At 39.8% G+C, this 23228-nt stretch overlaps 1 protein-coding gene and 1 long non-coding RNA gene across 4 annotated transcripts in view; one reads left to right on the top strand and one right to left on the bottom strand.

Moving 5' to 3' along the window:
* Positions 1–23228, bottom strand: part of LDB2 (LIM domain binding 2) — a 548527-nt gene that overhangs the window by 101410 nt on the left and 423889 nt on the right. The gene's annotated exons all lie outside the window — the stretch shown is intronic.
* LOC141172713 (uncharacterized) lies at positions 7080–11513 on the top strand. Its single transcript, XR_012252528.1, has 3 exons — positions 7080–7204; positions 10022–10086; positions 11155–11513. It is a non-coding gene; the product is annotated as an uncharacterized lncRNA (long non-coding RNA).

Below are 23228 nucleotides of genomic sequence, written 5' to 3'. Positions count from 1 at the left end.
CTTATGTTTTCTATGTTTTAACTCCATTTAACAATGAAGAAATTGCTTACAGTTTTTTAAGCAAAAATGCTGACAAAACTCTAAAAAAGATGAGATTTTTGAGCTTTACCATTTACTTGTACTGTAATATATTGTGAGTCACTTCTTTTATGTGTTGGGTGGCTTTAGAAACCTGAAGCAATCAAAAGACACTCAAAAGCATAAACATATGAACAGCAAGTCAATTTACCTAGAGATTAATATTAATTAATTATTAATATATAATATTATATTAATTACCATGATAAAATTGCTATTAATATATTATATAATATTGATATATTCATATCACATAATATTAATATATTCTTTTCAGCATTTTGTTAGTACTTTCTCAGGTGGTTGTCAGAGCAGATCCGCTCTGAAAAAAAACTTTGTGTGCACATACCGTAAGATAGCAGAGTATCCTCCATATAGACAGCATGGACAGATATGATACAATGAAGACTGAGAACTAACAGAAAATATGTAGAATTCTGGATCCTAGATACTTCAAGATCCTAGATACTCTGGATCCTAGATACTCTTTATCCTAGATAATTTAGTCTTCATACTGTAGACTGTCCTATGTCTTCAGTTGAAAAGAACCTAGAGGAATTTTAGTTTTCAGCATCCAGGTCATAAGCAGTGGCTTGCTTACTAATGGATAACTGATGGCACAAGATGGACTCTGATGACGAGATTATTGGCACTTACTGTAGAAGGGAATGATTATATTTTGTGTAATATTTATATAGCAAATTCTTATTATCTCAAATATGTCAGAATGTAATTTCATCACTTTCTACTTTTGCGCACAATACTGCCGATTTAACCATTTTAAATTTCCAATCTTCAAATTGAGTAATTACTGACAGGTAATGTCAGTGTTCTCAATGACATCTAGTTATCCCAAAGGTTAGTTGTCCACTACTTGGAAAATCCCTTCTGAACCCTGTTTCCTCCCAGTAAAATCATAACACCAATGCTGACCTCCAATACCGACGCTGTTCCAGTGGTGTCGGCACTGGCTCTCCCAGGGCTCATGTGACATTGTAGTGTCACGCAATCACTGTGAAAAATCAGATCTGGCTTCACTTTCCCCTCCTTCAGCAAATCAAGACATCTGGAGGAAGTAAAAGGGCAGTCACAGTTCTCACTCCCTCCAGATTACATCCATAGGAGTGGAGATTGAAGCCAGTTCAGATTGGCAGCAGGAATCACGTAACATAACAATGTCACATGATCCTCAGGTGCCGACACCACTTGAATGGCGTAGGCACCTGAGGTGAATATAAGTGTTATTATTTTACTAGAGGTAAACATAGCGATTCACAAGGGGTTGTCCGAGTAGTGGAAAACCTCTTTAACGGAAACATTTCTGGTGAGATAGACATATGAACCAAGCAAAAATATGATAAACTCTTTCCAAAACAACAGTTTAAAGCATTGCTAAATGATTTAAAGAAAATTGGACCTGTAGTGAAGCGAGGCAGCTGTAATGCATGAAATAGTAATTTTTAAATCCCCAAATCTTCTACTACTGACTCTCGATTGTCTGAGGAACAGTGTGATGTGGAAATGTCTCCCTCATCCTGCCTTTGGGTAACATAATTAGCACATGACTTCCACCTCTGACATCGTACACATCACCTTTTACTAAGATAATTCGGAGTTCAATCTAGTGGATACAAATGGCTCTACTCCAAATATGCGAAATCCTGTGACTAACATCTTTCATACAAGGTTGATATCTATCTGTATGATATCTCTTTACAAGCGATATTGGTGAGTCATGTGTGATATTACCACTAACTTACCCCCCTCTAAAATAAACAGACTACACACCGGGATAGATTGAATTGGCCACAGCAGTCTTTATTTAAACAAACAAGAAGAATAACAAATCAACCATAATGAAATGGAGGATGGTCCTTGAAGCCTCTGACCTGTGACGGGCAGTATACTGCCATTGAACATTACCTCTAGCTGTTTTAGCACCACACAAGCTCAAAAGCACCTGTATATCAACCTGGCTCCTTCAACATAATCCTCTACCTTCGGGGCCTTTCCTGCCCTTAATTCATGAGTTCCACTACCCGCCATCAGTTAATGAAGTCCACTCGGGGGGGTCCAGAATCTTCTGTGTCCCCCCCAATGATCCAACTTAACCATATCCATCAACTTCGAGATCCTCCCCCCTGCATCATACTTCTATGGCAGAAAACTTGAAAAAATACTAAATTAACAATACATGCCATAATTCCCCCCTCGTTCCTGAATCCGAAGCCCACAATGAAAAAAAGTGCCCCAAAACAAAAAAGGGAGGCTGGGTTGGAAATTTTTTCTCCTTGGACTGTGCCTAAAATTTCTGCTGTCCGACTAATGGACATCACCTTAAAAACCCCACTTTCTCCTCCTCCCCTTAGGACCAACCCACCTGATGACACCCCATTGCCACCACTTTTTACTTAACCCTTGTAGTGCCAAACCCCCAATCACTTTATTTCCTGCCCCAAACCCTATCATGTCAGCCTTGCTTTAATGGCAGGGCCCAGTACAGCCTCACTTATTCGGTGGATGATGGGGGTAGTAGGTGGCATGCATGTACAATGAAGCACCCTCCCCATGGGTGAGCTCAGGAAGGAGGAGAATTATCAGACAACCCATCTGCAATGCTGGTCTGTATATAAATAATGGACTATTCGCCTTGTAGTAAAACAAGTTGGGTACCCAAGGCAATTGGATTTGTATACACATTCTGCCATGTCCCAGGGAACAGAAAAGGACTTTTTTCACTGGCCTGTTTATATATGACTTTTCTGTTATTTTCTCCTTTTTAATTTTATAACTGTTTCTGCGCATTTTTTATATATCCATTATTCCCTTATTTTTTGAAATATACAGAGCACTGTACCTTAGTTTATTAAAGCCTAAAATTGTAATACTTTTGTCTTGTTGCGCTAAAGAATCTAAACAGGTTCATAAAGACTAAGTGGTAGCTTGTAAATGTGACCTGTCTATGGCAGTGAGTAGGTTTTGTGCGTGGCATTTGGGATTTACCGCTCTTTCGGTAAGTGGTGGCAGCATTGATTGTCTTGGGTGTGTGGACTGGTTGGGAGGTATGTGTTGGGCTCAATCTGTCGCCTGAGTGAAGGCCAAGTATGAGATTAAGCAGTAGAATGACGTGGACCCCTTATACTCACACCCAAGTCACGGAGTCAGAGGAGGTCCTGACTGTAACAGAACCTAATAAGTATGTACGTTTTTGTAGACTTCAAAAATTGTCACATAAGATATAAAGCATCATTATTATGAATTATACAGTACAGACCAAAAGTTTGGACACACCTTCTCATTTCAAGATTTTTCTGTATTTTCATGACTATGAAAATTGTACATTCACACTGAAGGCATCAAAACTATGAATTAACACATGTGAAATTATATACTTAACAAAAAAAGTGTGAAACAACTGAAAATATGTCTTATATTCTAGGTTCTTCAAAGTAGCCACCTTTTGCTTTGATGACTGCTTTGCACACTCTTGGCATTCTCTTGATGAGCTTCAAGAGGTAGTCACCGGAAATGGTTTTCACTTCACAGGTGTGCCCTGTCAGGTTTAATAAGTGGGAGTTCTTGCCTTATAAATGGGGTTCGGATCATCAGCTGTGTTGTGCAGAAGTCTGGTGGATACACAGCTGATAGTCCTACTAAATAGACTGTTAGAATTTGTATTATGGCAAGAAAAAAGCAGCTAAGTAAAGAAAAATGAGTGGCCATCATTACTTTAAGAAATGAAGGTCAATCAGTCCAAAAAATTGGGAAAACTTTGAAAGTGTCCCCAAGTGCAGATGCAAAAACCATCAAGCGCTGCAAGAAACTGGCTCACATGAGGACTGCCCCAGGAAAGGAAGACCAAGAGTCACCTCTGCTTCTGAGGATAAGTTTATCCGAGTCACCAGCCTCAGAAATCGCAGGTTAACAGCAGCTCAGATTAGAGACCAGGTCAATGCCACACAGAGTTCTAGCAGCAGACACATCTCTTCAACAACTGTTAAGAGGAGACTTTGTGCAGCAGGCCTTCATGGTAAAATAGCTGCTAGGAAACCACTGCTAAGGACAGACAACAAGCAGAAATGACTTGTTTGGGTTAAAGAACACAAGGAATGGACATTAGACCAGTGGAAATCTGTGCTTTGGTCTGATGAGTCTAAATTTGAGATCTTTGGTTCCAACGACCATGTCTTTGTGCGACGTAGAAAAGGTGAACGGATGGACTCTACATGCCTGGTTCCCACCGTGAAGCATGGAGGAGGAGGTGTGATGGTGTGGGGGTGCTTTGCTGGTGACACTGTTGGGGATTTGTTCAAAATTGAAGGCATACTGAACCAGCATGGCTACCACAGCATCTTGCAGCGGCATGCTATTCAATCAGGTTTGCGTTTCATTGGACCATCATTTATTTTTCAACAGAACAATGACCCCAAACACACCTCCAGGCTGTGTAAGGGCTATTTGACCAAGGAGGAGAGTGATGGGGTGCTACGCCAGGTGACCTGGCCTCCACAGTCACCAGACCTGAACCCAATCGAGATGGTTTGGGGTGAGCTGGACTGCAGAGTGAAGGCAAAAGGGCCATCAAGTGCTAAGCATCTCTGGGAACTCCTTCAAGACTTTTCCAGTGACTACCTCTTGAAGCTCATCAAGAGAATGCCAAGAGTGTGCAAAGCAGTCATCAAAGCAAAAGGTGGCTACTTTGAAGAACCTAGAATATAAGACATATTTTCAGTTGTTTCACACTTTTTTGTTAAGTATATAATTCCACATGTGTTAATTCATAGTTTTGATGCCTTCAGTGTGAATGTACAATTTTCATAGTCATGAAAATACAGAAAAATCTGTAAACGAGAAGGTGTGTCCAAACTTTTGGTCTGTACTGTATATATATATGTATATATATATATATATATATGTATATATATATATATATATATATATATATATATATATATATATATATATATATATATATATATATATATATATATATATATATATATATATATAAAAAATTGAAAATGTTGAACATATTTTTACAAATTTATGTTCACGGTGGAAAGACACTTCATTTCTCTCCAGTTGTCCTCTTATCACAGGCAGAATTAGAATGAAAAGTAAAAGTATTTAAACTCAGGAAGCAAACAACACAGGATCCACCACAGGCAATATACTATAGGGACGGCTACTTCTCTCCCTCCCTGCACAGTGACCTCTGCACAAGTTACAGAGCATGCCCACAACACTCCTCCATGAAAAATTAATAAGTATTTTCCAGACATCAGTTTCCTATGTCCTTGTGGCCACTATAAAGCATACAGTATCTCTGAAATGATGTACACAGAACAGTGCAGAAGTTCAGGTAAAATGGCCACCCCCATAATCATGTATAGAAAATCAAAAAAATTAAGAAAAATCTAGGTGATGCAGCTTTGAGGGCTTCTGCATCAGATCTGTGAAAAATAATACGTTTATTCATTTTTACAATGTTAAAAGGCAACTCAATAGTCTTGATCTGAAGGTTTGTGAAGCTGTCAAAAACCAAATTTGGACGTAGAGCATGAGATAGAGATATGCAATGGAGTTTGTAGTTTTTTTTTGGTGTTGTGATATTGATGACCTAACCTGAAGATCGGTCATCAATATCGGATTGGTGAGGGTCTGACACCCGGGACCGCAATGATCAGCTGTTTCCAACTCTTGCATTGACTGGATGGAAACAGTGACTGGAGCCAGAACAGCACAGCTCAGCTAACTGAATGGTGGCCATTGCAGATAACTGGAGCTCCGCTCCTCGGGTAAAATCTGCTTTGGGGGAAAAAAAAAATTAAAGTAAGGTAACAACTAGTGATGAGTGAGCATGCTCGTTACTCGAGATTTACGAGCATGCTCGGATGTTTTCTGAGTATCTTCACCGTGCTTGGGTGTTATGTTTTAGTCACTCCATGCTCATGATTTCCAACTGTTTGACAGCTTTAATACATGTGAGTAATGCCTATTTGTTAGGCATTCCTCACATGTATTAAAGTTGTCGAACAAATTATGAGCAGGGAGTGACTAAAACACAACACCCGAGCATGCTGAAGATACTCGGCGAGCATGCTCGCTCATCACTAGTGACAACACCAACGTCTACCCAGAAACAGAAATGGATGGAGTCAAGAAGAAGGTTCCCTGTTTTATCTTGCCATAAATTTCAATAAGATTACTATTTCTTATGATACTATAGATTTAATAAATTCTCATGCAGACACATATAGAATAATCAACATAAAACAGAGTAACTTCTTTTTCTCGGGCTACAGTTTTCAGGCTATCACAAGCCAGGAGGATAGGCAAGGAAGGACATATGTGAATAAGGCTGCACTAGAATTCAATACATTCTTACACAGACACATATAGCATGAGAGACGTCTAACAGAGTGACGCCATTTTTTTAATGAAATTATTTACTATATACCTTTCAAGCTCTGTGGCAAGTTGTCTGACAGCATCTATGGTCACTAATAGTGTTGAGTGAGTATGTTCTGTTCCGAGTATGCTCGGGCCGAGCACCGAGTATTTACAGCTGCTCGGTGATATGGTTGAATCGCTCCCGTGTGCATGATTTGCGACTGTTTAACAGTTTTAATACATGTGAGGAATGTCTATTTCTTACACATTTCTCCCATGTAATAAAGCTATCAAACAGTTGCAAATCATGCACAGGGGAGCGATTAAACCATATCACCGAGCAACTGTAAATACTCGGAGCTCGGCCCGAGCATACTCGGCGAAAGGGTTAACAGAACATACTCGCTCAACACTAGTCACTATAATTACTATTAGAGATTGCCACATATCAGAAATTACTAAATTGATAGAACGAATACTGGTTTTATTTTCTACGTTTTAGAGGGAAGCTTCTTTTGAGAAAAGGCATCTTTTTTTAAGACAAAAGTTAATGTGCTAAGCAGAGTGTGGATATGTTTCACTTATTTATAAAATTCTGTTCCCTCTAGGATTTCCTGAAGGGAAGCGTGAAAAATACTGATCAATAGTCTCTGTGTAATGAAGCATCATGGAGAATCTGCAGACGTAAAATCAAGAAATACTGGAGCATCGTCTTGACTTTGTGATTTTTCAGGTATTTTGATTTTCAGAGCGATTCTTCTGCTCTCATTTACGGGATTCATTAGAAGAATGTTCTCTACACGAGAGGCTTCGTTTCTGGATACCGCAAATGCAGATGGATTGTTTTCACTTGTTAACTCTTGTTGACAGCACTGGGAATTCACATAGGGAATCTGCCAGATCCGTCATCTGGTGGAATGTGAGGGTGAGACCTGCCATTTACTGGCCGCATCCTTATTTATTGGTGCTGTAAATTTGGCAATTGATAGGAGGCCAAAAAAATTCAATTCTTACAGTAGATAATAAAACGACCTGATAGGAAATAAAGGCAGATGCTCTATGATGCAATGTTTTAGAATGTATGTTATACTGACATAATTATAAATGTTAATGACTTTTACATGAGTCAATATAATGCATCCATTTCATGGCTCTGAAAAACCCAGGAAGATCTGGGACTGTATGGTGCCCATCAAAGTCCATAGGATCTCATTATATGTAACGTTTCTTAGTGGAGATGTGGATTCTCTAAGCCACAATTGGCTTTGTGTTGTCTAGACCGGCATGAGTAATCTAAGAAATTCTTATCCTTCAACCTTATAAGAATATATGGACTTTTATGCTCAGATCCCTAGGTTATGCTCCAGGAGAGAAGCCAAGGGTTGTTATTATCAGGAGAATAGTCAAGATTAGAGATGGGCAAATCAATCATTAAAGAAACACTCCTCCTCCTCCTCCTCCCATCAAAATTGTTATCCTATTAATATATTGCAGTTATCATATTATACAGCACTGTGCACTTACAATTGCTCATTTTGCCTTTCTACCCAATTAATTCTTCTCTTTTCCATTAGGTCTATGACATCACGTGATTAAAAACTGATTAGCTGAATCATTCAAAGCTCTATGTAGAAGCAGGAAGTCTCTCTTTTCCCTGCATGAGTCATCATTAGAACAACAGTTCTACATCAGTGTAAAGTCCCTGGCAGCCAGCTCCACCACCTCTTCAACTCCTGACCCAGCTGCTTTACTTGCTCTATGTGATTAATAACCGACTAGCTGAATGCTTCTAAACTCTATGTTGAAACAGCAGATCAATTTTCCATGTATGAGTAATAAGTCACGCAAAAGTCCCTGGCTGGTGGAGGAGGGAGCAGCTGAGTCAAGGGTTGAAGAGAGGAATGATTTTTGCAGGGAAAAGAGATTTCCTGTTTCTACATACAGCAGAGAAATGAGAAGAATTATCTGGGTAGAAAGGCAAAATGAGCAATTGTAAGTACACAGTGCTGTATAGTATGATGACTGCAATATATTAAGAGAACAACTTTGATAGAAGGAATGTTTCTTTAAAAAAGTCAAATTAGTTCGAATTTCCTTAAATTTTTGTATTCTAGCAAGCTAAAAAATTTTGTAATTTCCAGTCTTCAGTTCTTCTCGGTACTGAGACAAGTCATTGTTGTCATGCAATCACATGACTTCAATAATGCGTGTCGCCTCCCTATGTGACCGCGGCCTCATTCTGCCATCAAAATTGATCGAATCTTTCAAAAATGGATATCAGGAAGTTTTTTCATCTCTAGTCAGGGTGCAAAAAGCTGATGGATGAGATGGGAGCATAGTCCAGAACAAAAACAAGGGTTGAGCCAGAAGAAGAACATAGGCATAAGGTGGACAATTGAAAAGGAAGGAGTCAGGAAAAATATCCAGGATCAAGAGTGAGGTCAAGATATAGGGTAGGAGTTGGGATCTTAGGCACATCGTGCAGGAACAGTGCTGTGATGCTGTGGCAATATGGGCAAAAAAGTGAAGAAAAACAGGAATCACAAGTATAAATTCTTTTCATTTTCCGTTTTGACACATTTTGATGATTTTTTTATGTTCAATTATGACCTCTTGTAGATCCGTTATGATCCATTATTCTTCATGGTGAAAACCCCTTTAATACATGGTTTGTTGTGTGTTAAACAGGTCGAGAGTTAGAAAAACATCAAAAATATCAATATATGACTGTAACCAATTCTGTGTGTCAAGATCCACAGGAGATTATAGAACATGATTCCAGCATAAGTACATGCATGGTCTTAGCAATTCAGCTGTAGGACTCAAAGATGCTGTATTCCCATAAAATTTACAAAAAAAAATCACAAAATGTCATTTTCGCTTAATAAATATACCTTGATCATCATTATCACCTTTCCATTAAAAGCCGGCAGTCACATAGCTCAGCGTGCCTTGCCACACATGCCTGTTCACTAGATCTTTCATGCTGAACACTGCTTATTAACACCTACAATATATTTTTCCCTGTGGAGAACAGAAAAGAAATTCCTTTGGAATTTCACATTTGCTCGATATATTTTCTACAAAGACTCGAGGTTCAACAATCCTAAGACAAACACTATAAGTCAGAAATAAATATAGACTTACATGTAATGCTCCATCAAATTAATTTACTAGTTGTGTAAATTTTTGTAAAATGTGAAACACAATGGTTAAATTATCAAGGACTTTTTGATTACTCTTGGAAAAATCTCAAGAATTAAACATGCAATAAATAAATCGGTACAACTTGCATTAGCTATGAGATGACTAATAATTCAACTTTAGAGCAAACACATTGATCATTTCGTGAACCTGGGGAGAAAAAAGTCTCTACAGGAGGTGAACTGTGATCTCGAGTTCTGAAAGCTCAGGATCTCTGACCAGCTCTGATCAGATATGAAAGCATTTTAATGCAGCACTAATGTTGGCCATGCTGTTTTGCATTTCTCTAGGACATCACATGGATAAAGTACTTGTTTTTCTTTTTTTTTATTGGCTACATATCAAGAATCCCCTCTTGGCACACCCTTCATCCTGCTTTCCTTCCCACTCCTAGACTTGCTGATGCAACTGGTAAGTGGTCATGCTGTACAGTCAGCATTGCATAACTTTGGGGAGACTAGTGCTCCAAACAAGTCAAGGACAAAGTCAAGACGTACGCTGGCAACTTTTATCGCAAGCAGTTCCACTTCCGATTAACATACAGTAAAACCAGTCATACACATTAGATGTCTGTCAGCCAAACAAAACTGCGGACGATCGTTTTGCCGACAGCCATCTTGGTCGTCTCTCCCATACTTAGGAGACCTTGTTTGGCCGATCACTCCTGTGTTCTCTATGAAAAAGCCTCCATTTTGGTAGTGTAATGCATCCTTTTTCTCTCTCTAAGAGAAAGCTGTCACCAGATATTTCAGCCAGTGATTTATCTCTGAGAGAACAAAGCGATCGTCAGTCCGAAATATTTTACATCTCCCCATGACGATCGGTCTGCCAGAATATTATACTGTCGGATAAAACCCATCGATATTGATGGGCTTGGTCAACATTATTCTCATTTGTATGGAGGACTTAATACTCTGGTAATCCAGTAATATAGGAGGTTGAGTTTTAATTTTTCTGGACAGCTTAACAAAAAGAATCATGGACAGTGAACATTTTTATGGATTGGTTGGACAACCAAAATAAATTATTACAGGGGTTGGGATACAAGTCTACGGTCACTGTGAGCACTGTCAGGATCCTTTGGTGCCAGTTCCAGGAGCTAGTGGGTGCGTGACCACAAGTATGCAATTTGCATACATGCGGTCACGTGCCAACTAAACATGCGCGGCTATGCTTAATGCAAGTAAATTGAGTGAAGCCGGATACGTCTAGTTGGAATGTGTCCAACTTGTAGTCACATGACCACCCACTCTTGGTGGCGGCACTGGAGAATCCTGACTGTGCATACTGTGAGGATTCACAAGACTGCAGTCACATCGAGTGACTGCAGACTTGTACCCCAAGGTCAGACACCCCCTTTAAGCTTTATATGATATATGTTTACAAACCATAATTTTAATATAAAGACATTAATTACATTCACAGCGAATTATAAATTGATGAGTATCACAATTATAAAATCTGTTTATTTGTTTCCAGCTTCAAAAAACATCACAGAATCATCCATTTTTTTGTGGGACTGGGCAAAAAGAAGTCGTCTAATTTTATGTCCTGAACAGGAATTTCTGGCTGTTGGTAACACCTGCCTGCCCCATCGGCTACTTCTCTCTTACAGCCACTAACTACTGCAATGGAACCGAGCAATTCATGTATTTTAACTTGAATGACCGCAATGAGACAATATATTTCCCTGCAAAATGGAAATATGAGCTGATTTTCTGGGGGTCCCTAGTCTTAAAGAAAAAAGATTGCTCATTGATGGCACAACCTCTTTATTGGGACCAGATAGCAGATGGTAAATATTCTGGATTTTTGTAATATATCACATTTATTTGTATAGGTGGAGTAAAAAAACACTCATTGAAAATGCAAAGAAAAAATGTCGGTGATTTGGTTTGGTTCAATTTACAGCAACTTGCGAAAGTATTAACCCCCTCAGCGTTTTACCTATTTTTTTACATTACAACCGGTGTTTAATTATTTTTGTAATCCGATTTGTGTGTGATGCATCAGCACTAAACAGTCTAAGTTGGTGAAGTGATAAAAATATAGGCATAAATTAAATGTATGGGATCAAATAAGTAAAAATTGGCATGTGCATATGAATTCACCCCTTTTGCAATGATGCCCCTAAAAATGTCTGGTGCAAGCAATTACTTTCATAAGTCACATGCTTAGTGAAAGGAAGTCTACCTGTGAGCAATCTAAGTGTCACATGGTCTGTCAGTATATACACAGCTTTTCTGAAAGGCCACAAAGGTTGAAACACTATTAAGCAAGAGGCACCACTAACCAAACACCATGAAGATCAAGGAGATCTCCAAACAAGTCAGGGCCAAAGTTATTGAGAAGTACAAGCCAGGAAATGTGTAAATGTTTTGGAGCAGTCTAGTCAAAGCCCAGACCTTAATCCAATTGAGAATCTGTGGTCAGATTTAAAAATTGCTGTTTGACAGGGGAAACCATCTAACTTGAAGGAGCTGGAACAGTTTTGCCTTGAGGAATGGACAAAAACTCCCAGTGGCAAGAAGTGGAAAGCTCAAATAGACCTTATCCAAAGCGACTTGCAATTTAATAATGTAATATTATGCAGGTTAGGATTAAGAAGTGCTGTATTACAGGAATTTTAAGGTAATCGATCAAAACGAACAACATCATTAACCCCTTTACGACCTTAGACGTATTTATGCCTCCAGGTCGCCTGATACTTAACAATCTTGGACATATGGATACGTCATGCCGATCTTGCGCGCACAGAGGCTGTGGCGCGATTGCTGCCGGGTGTCAGCTGATTCTGACAGCTGACACCCAGCGATCGCAACATTTAGCAAGCAGGCAGAGGGACAGAAGCCCCTCTGCTCTTGGATCGGAACCCCCGCGACTTCATCGCGGCAGCCAGATCGTAGCCATGATAACTCGATGTCGTCATGGCGACATCCGGGTTACCCCGCATATAGCAAGGTAGTTAGATCATATGCAGTGCATGATCTAACTAACTTGTGTCTGCAGGGCTGACAGATATAAGGCATAGCAGTGATCCTGCATTGCTATGACTTATAACTGTGATCAGACTGCAGAAAGTGAAAGTCCCATACTGGGACTAAGTAAAAAGGTAAAATAACAAAAAAATTATACAAACATTGTTTAAAAAAACACAAATAAATAATAAAAATATATACATACAGTACAGACCAAAAGTTTGGACACACCTTCTCATTTAAAGATTTTTCTGTATTTTCATGACTATGAAAATTGTACATTCACACTGAAGGCATCAAAACTATGAATTAACACATGTGGAATTATATACTTAACAAAAAAGTGTGAAACAACTGAAAATATGTCTTATATTCTAGGTTCTTCAAAGTAGCCACCTTTTGCTTTGATGATTGCTTTGCACACTCTTGGCATTCTCTTGATGAGCTTCAAGAGGTAGTCACCAGAAATGGTTTTCACTTCACAGGTGTGCCCTGTCAGGTTTAATAAGTGGGATTTCTTGCCTTATAAATGGGGTTGGGACCATCAGTTGTGTTGTGCAGAAGTCTGGTGGATACACAGCTGATAGTCCTACTGAATAGACTGTTAGAATTTGTATTATGGCAAGAAAAAAGCAGCTAAGTAAAGAAAAACGAGTGGCCATAATTACTTTAAGAAATGAAGGTCAATCAGTCCAAAAAATTGGGAAAACTTTGAAAGTGTCCCCAAGTGCAGTTGCAAAAACCATCAAGCGCTACAAAGAAACTGGCTCACATGAGGACCGCCCCAGGAAAGGAAGACCACGAGTCACCTCTGCTTCTGAGGATAAGTTTATCCGAGTCACCAGCCTCAGAAATCACAGGTTAACAGCAGCTCAGATTAGAGACCAGGTCAATGCCACACAGAGTTCTAGCAGCAGACACATCTCTTCAACAACTGTTAAGAGGAGACTTTGTGCAGCAGGCCTTCATGGTAAAATAGCTGCTAGGAAACCACTGCTAAGTACAGGCAACAAGCAGAAGAGACTTGTTTGGGCTAAAGAACACAAGGAATGGAAATTAGACCAGTGGAAATCTGTGCTTTGGTTTGATGAGTCCAAATTTGAGATCTTTGGTTCCAACCAACGAGTCTTTGTGTGACGCAGAAAAGGTGAACGGATGGACTCTACATGCCTGGTTCCCACCGTGAAGCATGGAGGAGGAGGTGTGATGGTGTGGGGTGATTTGCTGGTGACACTGTTGTGGATTTATTCAAAATTGAAGGCATACTGAACCAGCATGGCTACCACAGCATCTTGCAGCGGCATGCTATTCCATCCGGTTTGCGTTTAGTTGGACCATCATTTATTTTTCAACAGGACAATGACCCCAAACACACCTCCAGGCTGTGTAAGGGCTATTTGACCAAGAGGGAGTGATGGGGTGCTACGTCAGATGACCCGGCCTCCACAGTCACCAGACCTGAACCTAATCGAGATGGTTTGGGGTGAGCTGGACGGCAGAGTGAAGGCAAAAGGGCCAACAAGTGCTAAGCATCTCTGGGAACTCCTTCAAGATTGTTGGAAGACCATTTCCAGTGACTACCTTTTGAAGCTCATCAAGATAATGCCAAGAGTGTGCAAAGCAGTCATCAAAGCAAAAGGTGGCTACTTTGAAGAACCTAGAATATGAGACATATTTTCAGTTGTTTCACACTTTTTTGTTAAGTATATAATTCCACATGTGTTAATTCATAGTTTTGATGCCTTCAGTGTGAATGTACAATTTTCATAGTCATGAAATTACAGAAAAATCTTTAAATGAGAAGATGTGTCCAAACTTTTGGTCTGTACTGTATATTGTACTCATAAATAAATATTATCATGTAAAAAAAAATAAACAATAAAAGTACACGTTTGGTATCGCCGCGTCCCGAACAACCCTGCCTATAAAACTCTCTCACTAGTTAATCCCTTTAGTGAACACCATAAAAAAAAAAAAGGGGCAAATAACGATGCTTTATCATCTTACTGCCGAACAAAAAGTGGAATAAAACGTGATCAAAAAGACGAATGTAAATAAAAATGCTATAGCTGAAAACTTCATCTTGTCCCACAAAAAAAAAGCCGATACACAGCTCCATCAGCTTAAAAATAAAAAAGTTATAGCTCTCAGAATAAAGTGATGCAAAAATAAATGATTTTTTCTACAAAAAAAGTTTTTATTGTGTAAAAGTGCCAAAACATAAAAAAAACTATATAAATGTGGTATCACTGTAATCGTACTGACTCAAATAATAAAGCTGCTTTATCAATTTTACCACATGCGGAACGGTATAACAAAAAAAAATCTTGAATTGTTGGTTTTTGTTAATTCTGCCTCCCTAAAATTGGAATAGAAAGGGATCAAAAAATGTCATGTCTCCCCAAATGGTACCAATAACAACGTCAACTCATCCCACAAAAAAAAAGCCCTCATATGACTCTGTTGGCAGTAATGTGGAAAAATTATAGTTCTCAAAAACGTCTTTTAGTGTGTGACAGATGTCAAACATAAAAACCTGATATAAATCTAGTATCACTGTAATCACACAAACCCGAAGAATGAAGTTGTCTAATTTATTTATTTTATTTATTCACTCATACCACACAACTGCTGTTGATTTGTTCATTCTGCCTCCCAAAGATCGCAGTAAGGCGCGGCACACATTTATCTTGTGTTCTATGCTGAGCACTTACACTGGGGTTTCTGCGTAAATCTCTGAAATACGTGATTCAGATGGAACCCCCGGTGTAAGATTCCCTATAATGAGGCAGATGGAGGCACTGTGGACACCGTCTGGCCTATGATCTGATGGTGTCCGCCTTTATATTAGTCGCGCATAAAAGTGCCGTCGGCCACAGTTTTGTGCACCTCTGAAAAAAAGGGATAATGCTGTACAGAGGCCAGACGGAGTCCAGAGTAATTCTGCTGCCTCATTATAGTGAATAGATCCCTCGGGGGTTTCATCTGAATTACGTCTCTTGGAGATTTAAATTTAAACCTCAATATCAGTGCTCAATGTAGAGCGCCTGATAAATGGAAACATTTTACAAAACATTTTGGATCACAATAAAAGCTTTGACTCAATCCACAAAAAAAGCAAGTCCCCACTCAGGTCTGTCATCTGTTAACGGAAATATAGGGGGCTTCCATGATACTGGTAGCACAAAGGCTCTGGAAAAGCTAAATGGCCCTTGACCCCCAAAAGAAATTCAGCAAATTCCGTGCTTCCAAATCCAAATGTCCTCCCTTCTGAGTTCAAGAGCGTGCCTAAACTGCAGTTAGCATCCACATGTTTGGCATTTCTGTAGAGCCCAACTAATTTATGGGTGCATGTCTCCAGAAGCATGAGCTAGGCATAACGTACTGGTAGTTTGCAATTTTCACTCAGCAACATCCACTACTGCTTGTTTCTGGAAAACACCCATGATCAAAATCATCACTACACCTGTAGATAAATTCCCAAAGGGGTATAATTTCCAAAGTGGGGTAACTTGAGGTGGGATTCTGCTCTTCTAGCACTTAGGGGCTCTGTATATGGAGTTCTCAAAACTATTCAAGGAAAATCTACGCTCCAGGAGGCAAATAGCACTCCGTCCCTCCGGAGTCTCACTGTGTGGCTAAACAGTACTGTACAGCCACATATGGGGTATTTCTACATTCAGCAGAAATCGTGTGACAACTTTTGGTGCCATTTGGTACCAATTTCCCAGTGTGAAAATGTAAAATTTGGAGCGAAAACAAAATTTTGGTCGTAAAAATTTAATTATTCTTTCTTCACCTCCCCAATGGTATAAAACTCTATGAGGCACATGTGGTGTCAACATGCTCACTGCACGCCTAGATGAATACATTGAGAGGTGTTGTTTGTAAAATGGGGTCTCTTAAGGGGGATTCTGCTGTTCTGGAACCTCAGGGGCTCTGCCAATGTGACATGGCACCATCAAACCAGTCCAGCAAAATATGAACTCCAATATGGCGCTTCTTCCCTTCTGAATTTTCCCCTGTGCCTCAAAAATAGTTTTCAACCACATATGGGGTATCGGCGTACTCAGGAGAAATTGAACAGCAAAGTTTGGAGTCCATATTCTCCTGTTATCCTTCTGAAAATAAAAAAATGGGGGCAAAACCAACATTTTTATGGAAAAAATATATTGTTTTTCATTTTCACAGATCAATGTTGTAAAATTCTGTGAAGCACCTGTGGGTTCAAGGTGCTCCGCACACAGCTAGATAAATTCCTTGAGGGGTCTAGTTTCCAAAATGGGGTCACTTGTGGGGGTTTTCCACTGTTTAGGCACATCAGGGGCTCTCCAAATGCAACATGACACCAGCAGACCATTACATCAAAGTTTTCTGAGCGCTGCCGTGCGCCAAAACAGTAGTTTACCCCACATATGGGGTATCTTCGTACTCAGGAGAAAGTGCACAACAAATTTTCAATTCCATTTTCTCCTGTTACCATTGTGAAAATGAAAAAATGGTGCTAAAAGAACATTCTTGTGGGAAAAATGTGATTTTTGTTATTTTCACAATTCTATGTTATAAACTTCTGTGAAGCACCTGGGGGTTCAACATGCTCACCACACATCTAGATAAGTTCCCTGAGGGGTCTAGTTTCCAAAATGGTGTCACTTGTGGGGACTGTCCACTGTTTAGGCACATCAGGGGCTCTTCAAATGCTAATTATTCCAGCAAATTTTGCATTCAAAAAGTCAAATGGCGCTCCGTTCCTTCCAAGCCCTGCTGTGTTCCCAAACAGTAGTTTTCCTCCACATATTGGGTATCGGCATATTCAGGAGAAATTGCACAACAAATTGTATGGTGCAATTTTTCCTGTTACCCTTATGAAAATGCAACATGGCATCCACTAATTATTCCAGCAAATTTTGCATTCAAAAAGTCAAATGGCGTTCCTTCCCTTCTGAGCCCTGTTGTGCTCCCAAACAATAGTTTTCCTCCACATATGGGGTATCGGCATGCTCAGAAGAAATTGCACAACAAATTTCAGGGTGCATTTTTTCCTGGTACCTTTTATTTTTATCAAAAAACGTTAAATGTTAATTTTTTTCTTCCACATTCCAAAAATTCCTGTGAAGCACCTAAAGGGTTAATAAACCTCTTGAATGTGGTTTTCAGCACCTTGGGGGTGCAGTTTTTAGAATTAATTCTTACATTTTCCTCACAAAAAAAAATTATGTTTCAAAAATGGTGCTGATGTAAAGTAGACATGTGGGAAATGTTATTTATTAACTCTTTTGTGTGACATATCTCTCTGATTTAAGGGCATGAAAATTCAAAGTTTGAAAATTGCGAAATTTTCAAAATTTTCGCCAAATTTCCCATTTTTTCACAAATATATATCGAGTCATATAGAAGAAATTTTACCACAATCATGAAGTACAATATGTCACGAAAAAACAATCTCAGAATCAGCAGGATCCGTTGAAGCATTCCAGAGTAATTACCTCATAAAGTGACAGTGGTCAGAATTGTAATAATTGGCCCGGTCATTAACGTGCAAACTACCCTGGGGGGGTAAAGGGGTTAAGGTGAAAACAGCCTTGGGGTGTAAAGGGTTAAAGTCTAAAATTATAAATGTGAAAACCCATAATTATTTTGCTTTTTTTCTAGAACTTTTAGTATTTTTTTTTAGTTTAACCATTAAACATTGCAAATGAAAAAACTGAATGAACTTAAGCTGTGGGGAACCAAGGACTTAGGTCGGTATCTGATTTTAATTTACTTTATTCTTAGTTCTGCATTTTTTACAAACTTTAATAGGGTAAGAAGTTGTCCTGTTGTCCGGTATAGTACGGCATGGCGTCAGCTGTTTACAAGTCTATAGGAACAGGAAAAAAAAAAAGTTTTCATCTCTCCGCAGAGCTGATTAATTTTCAAGGTTTACTACACAAATTCACCATCTGACAGCGTCGGGGGGGAACGCGGCGTGCGGAGGTCAGAGGTCAACGTCCCACACCGGCTATAATCTATTTGTATAATAAGCACCTGCGAGACCTATACAAACACTTCTCCCGTATAGCTGGAAGAGCACGGCCTCAATGGGGAAAAAAAATGTAAAAAATAAAATAAAAATTGCTTAAAGGAATAGAAAAAAAAAAGCCAGAATCCGCACCATAAAATGAATATAAACCACACTAGGCTGCCTTTCATTTTTCCCTCGAAGGCGATATTTTCTATTTTAGGGCCGAAACATATAAGACCGTCAATTAACGTGGATTTTAATATAAAGTTGCCTTCCCCTGCAAGACGCGCTTGAGAGAAAGAATCCAAAAAAAAAAAGAGAAAATCAAGAGGGTCTCCAATTAGGAAAACATTTTGTGTTGTGCAGAATTCATGTTGCCGTACGCTGAGCTCTGACATTTTGTTACCATGGCAACCGAAAATCAGCTGATTAGTTGGCATGGTAACAGAAAAGATGTAATCCCAGCAGACACACTCTAATCAATGCCCCCAGCACAGATGGTCTCCGGAGGATCAACAAGAAAGAGGCTGGCAGTCATTCAGAGGATCACGTGCTCCCTCCAGACTAGACCGGGAAAAGGGGAAAAAAAGAAAAAAAGCGAAAAAAAGAACATTTCTTTAGTCAACCAATGGTGGATTAACCCTTTCCTTCCTCCCAACTGCCAACTAAGCTGCATATTACCAGGCAGACATACAAAGTATACAGAAGATATGCTAAAAGATATACAACGCATTCACACACTATATATACAGTACAGACCAAAAGTTTGGACACACCTTCTCATTTAAAGATTTTTCTGTATTTTCATGACTATGAAAATTGTACATTCACACTGAAGGCATCAAAACTATGAATTAACACATGTGGAATTATATACTTAACAAAAAAGTGTGAAACAACTGAAAATATGTCTTGTATTCTAGGTTCTTCAAAGTAGCCACCTTTTGCTTTGATGACTGCTTTGCACACTCTTGGCATTCTCTTGATGAGCTTCAAGAGGTAGTCACTGGAATTGGTTTTCACTTCACAGGTGTGCCCTGTCCGGTTTAATAAGTGGGATTTCTTGCCTTATAAATGGGGTTGGGACCATCAGTTGTGTTGTGCAGAAGTCAGGTGGATACACAGCTGATAGTCCTACTGAATAGACTGTTAGAATTTGTATTATGGCAAGAAAAAAACAGCTAAGTAAAGAAAAACAAATGGCCATCATTACTTTAAGAACTGAAGGTCAGCCAGTGCGAAAAATTGGGAAAACTTTAAAAAAGTGTCCACAAGTGCAGTTGCAAAAACCATCAAGCGCTACAAAGAAACTGGCTCACATGAGGACTGCCCCAGGAAAGGAAGACCAAGAGTCACCTCTGCTTCTGAGGATAAGTTTATCCGAGTCACCAGCCTCAGATATCGCAGGTTAACAGCAGCTCAGATTAGAGACCAGGTCAATGCCACACAGAGTTCTAGCAGCAGACACATCTCTACAACAACTGTTAAAAGGAGACTTTGTGCAGCAGGCCTTCATGGTAAAATAGCTGCTAGGAAACCACTGCTAAGGACAGGCAACAAGCAGAAGAGACTAGTTTGAGCTAAATAACACAAGGAATGGACATTAGATCAGTGGAAATCTGTGCTTTGGTCTGATGAGTCCAAAATTGAGATCTTTGGTTTGTGCGACGCAGAAAAGGTGAACGGATGGACTCTACATGCCTGGTTCCCACCGTGAAGCATGGAGGAGGAGGTGTGATGGTGTCGGTGTGCTTTGCTGGTGACACTGTTGGGGATTTATTCAAAATTGAAGGCATACTGAACCAGCATGGCTACCACAGCATCTTGCAGCGGCATGCTATTCCATCTGGTTTGCGTTTAGTTGGACCATCATTTATTTTTCAACAGGACAATGACCCCAAACACACCTCCAGGCTGTGTAAGGGCTATTTGACCCAGAAGGAGAGTGATGGGGTGGTACGCCAGATGACCTGGCCTCCACAGTCACCAGACCTAAACCCAATCGAGATGGTTTGGGGTGAGCTGGACCGCAGAGTGAAGGCAAAATATTTTCAGTTGCTTCACACTTTTTTGTTAAGTATATAATTCCACATGTGTTAATTCATAGTTTTGATGCCTTCAGTGTGAATGTACAATTTTCATAGTCATGAAAATACAGAAAAATCTTTAAATGAGAAGGTGTGTCCAAACTTTTGGTCTGTACTGTATATATACAGTATATATTTACACATTCTTCATCATTGACATTGCAACACTAAGAAGGAAAAGTTGTGGAATTCTGGAAATCACCAAGATCAATATACGGTGAGGAAAATAAGTATTTCATCCACTTCCGATCTTGTAAGTTTTCCCACCTATAAAGAATGGAGAGGTCTGTAATTTTTATCGTAGGTACACTTCACCTGGAAGAGACAGAATCTTAAAAGAAAATCACAATGTATGATTTTTACATAATTAATTAGCATTTTATTGCATGAAATAAGTATTTGATACAATAGAAAACAGAACTTAATATTTGGTACAGAAGCCTTTGTTTGCAATTACAGAGGTCAGATGTTTCCTGTGGTTCTTGACGAAGTTTGCACACACTGCAGCAGCAATTTTGGCCCACTCCTCCATACAGATCTTCTCCAGATCTTTCAGGTTTCGGGGCTGTCGCTGGGAAACATTAAGTGTCAGCTCTCTCCAAAGATTTTCTATTGGGTTCAGGTCTGCAGAATGGCTAGACCACTCCAGGGCCTTGAAATGCTTCTTACGGAGCCACTCCTTAGTTGCCCTGGCTGTGTGTTTTGGGACAGCGTCATGCTGGAAGACCCAGCCACGACCCATCTTCAATGCTCTTACTGAAGTAAGGAGGTTGTTGGCCAAAATCTCACGATACATGACCCCATCCATCATCCCTTCAATACAGTGCAGTCATCCTGTCCTCTTTGCAGAAAAGCACCCCCAAATTGTGATATTTTCCCCACCATGCTTCACGGTTTGGACAGCATGGTACTCATCATTCTTCCTCCAAACACAGCAAGTGGAGGTGATACCAAAAAGTTCAATTTCGATCTCATCCTTCACCACATGACCTTCTCCCGTGCCTCCTCCGGATTATCCAGATGGTCATTGGCAAACTTCAAACGGGTCTGGACATTTGCTGGCGTGAGCAGGGGGACCTTGCGTGCCCTGCAGGATTTTAATTCATGATGACTTAGTGTGTTACTAATGGTAATGTTTGAGACTGTTGTCCCAGCTCTCTTCAGGTCATTGACCAGGTCCTCCCATGTAGTTCTGGGCTGATTCAGAATCATCCTTACCTCACGAAGCAAGATGTTGCAAGGAGCCACAGACCGAGGAAGATTGACAGTCATCCTGTGTTTCTTCCATTTTCTAATAATTGTGCCAACAGTTGTTGCCTTCTCACCAAGCTGCTTGCCTATTGTTCTGTAGTAGAGATGAGCGTTGTTCTACTCGAACTGTTCACCAATCTCAAATTCGAGCTGTTTTGGGCGGTGTTCGAGCCGGTCGGCGAACACGAACAATTTGAGAAAAATTCGGCTGTTCGAGGTTATGTTCGATAACTGTTCGTGCACCAAAATCATAACTGGATTTTTTCTCAGTAATGATGAAAATTAATGTTAATACGCAGTTTGAGTGTACAGCGGGGTGGGGGGAGGGGCAGGGGATGGATCTCTGCAGGAACAATGAAGATCTCCATTTTTTTTTCTCTTTCCCTCATTTGCAGTGGGGAGGTGCAATCTGTCAGCCTATCAGCAGCGCACACACGGAGAGAAGTGCTTTTTTTCACACAAGCAAGGGCATGTGTGATTGGCAGTGTATGTCACATGTCCTTGCCCTATAAGACCAAGCCATTTTCCCCGTCGCCACCATTTTCTCACTGCTGCAGCTGCGTGTTAGACGGCACCGCTGTTGCTGTGTGCGCTATACCTTGTTAATTTCAAGCCAATTTTCGCACAAATATACAGATAGCTTGGGAGTAGGGAATAGTTGTGATTGCAGTCCTTTTAAGGACTAGGTTACAGCATTTCCTATGACTTTTATCAAGCAGGTCTGTGCTCTTAAATAGATAGATTGTGGGAGTAAAGACTAATTGTAATTGGAGTCCTTTTCAGGACTAGGTTACATCAGTTCCTATCAGTTTTTGCCAGGCAGGTCTGTGCCAGTGCTGTGCAAGTTTTTTTCACAGCATTTGGCTGAATCTAGCAAAGCTAATCCTTTTTGGCCTATTGCAGAGTGTGTTAGTCAGTGGAGTAGCCTATCTGTGTTGCAAGATATACCACCTGTGTATAGAATACCAATTTTTTTACTGCACCTAGTGAAGTAAAATCTTTTGGGCATAGCATCATTCTATTAGTCCATCTATACTGACCTCCATCAGGTTGCAAACTGAATATAATTTTTTTCTGCATCTAGCTCTGAAAAAATATTTGGGCTTCTAGCAGTGTGTGGGACTTGGTCTATTAGTCCATCTATACTGACCTCCATCAGGTTGCAAATTAAAAATAATTTTTTTCTGCATCTAACCCAGCCAATAGTTTTGGCCTAATACCACAGTTTGGCCA

The sequence above is a fragment of the Phyllobates terribilis genome, unplaced genomic scaffold (assembly GCF_046119375.1).
Source record: "Phyllobates terribilis strain yellow unplaced genomic scaffold, ASM4611937v1 Scaffold_1__5_contigs__length_1240528914, whole genome shotgun sequence".
NCBI classification, from domain to species: Eukaryota; Metazoa; Chordata; class Amphibia; order Anura; family Dendrobatidae; genus Phyllobates; species Phyllobates terribilis.
This window is presented reverse-complemented; position numbering and strand designations above follow the sequence as displayed.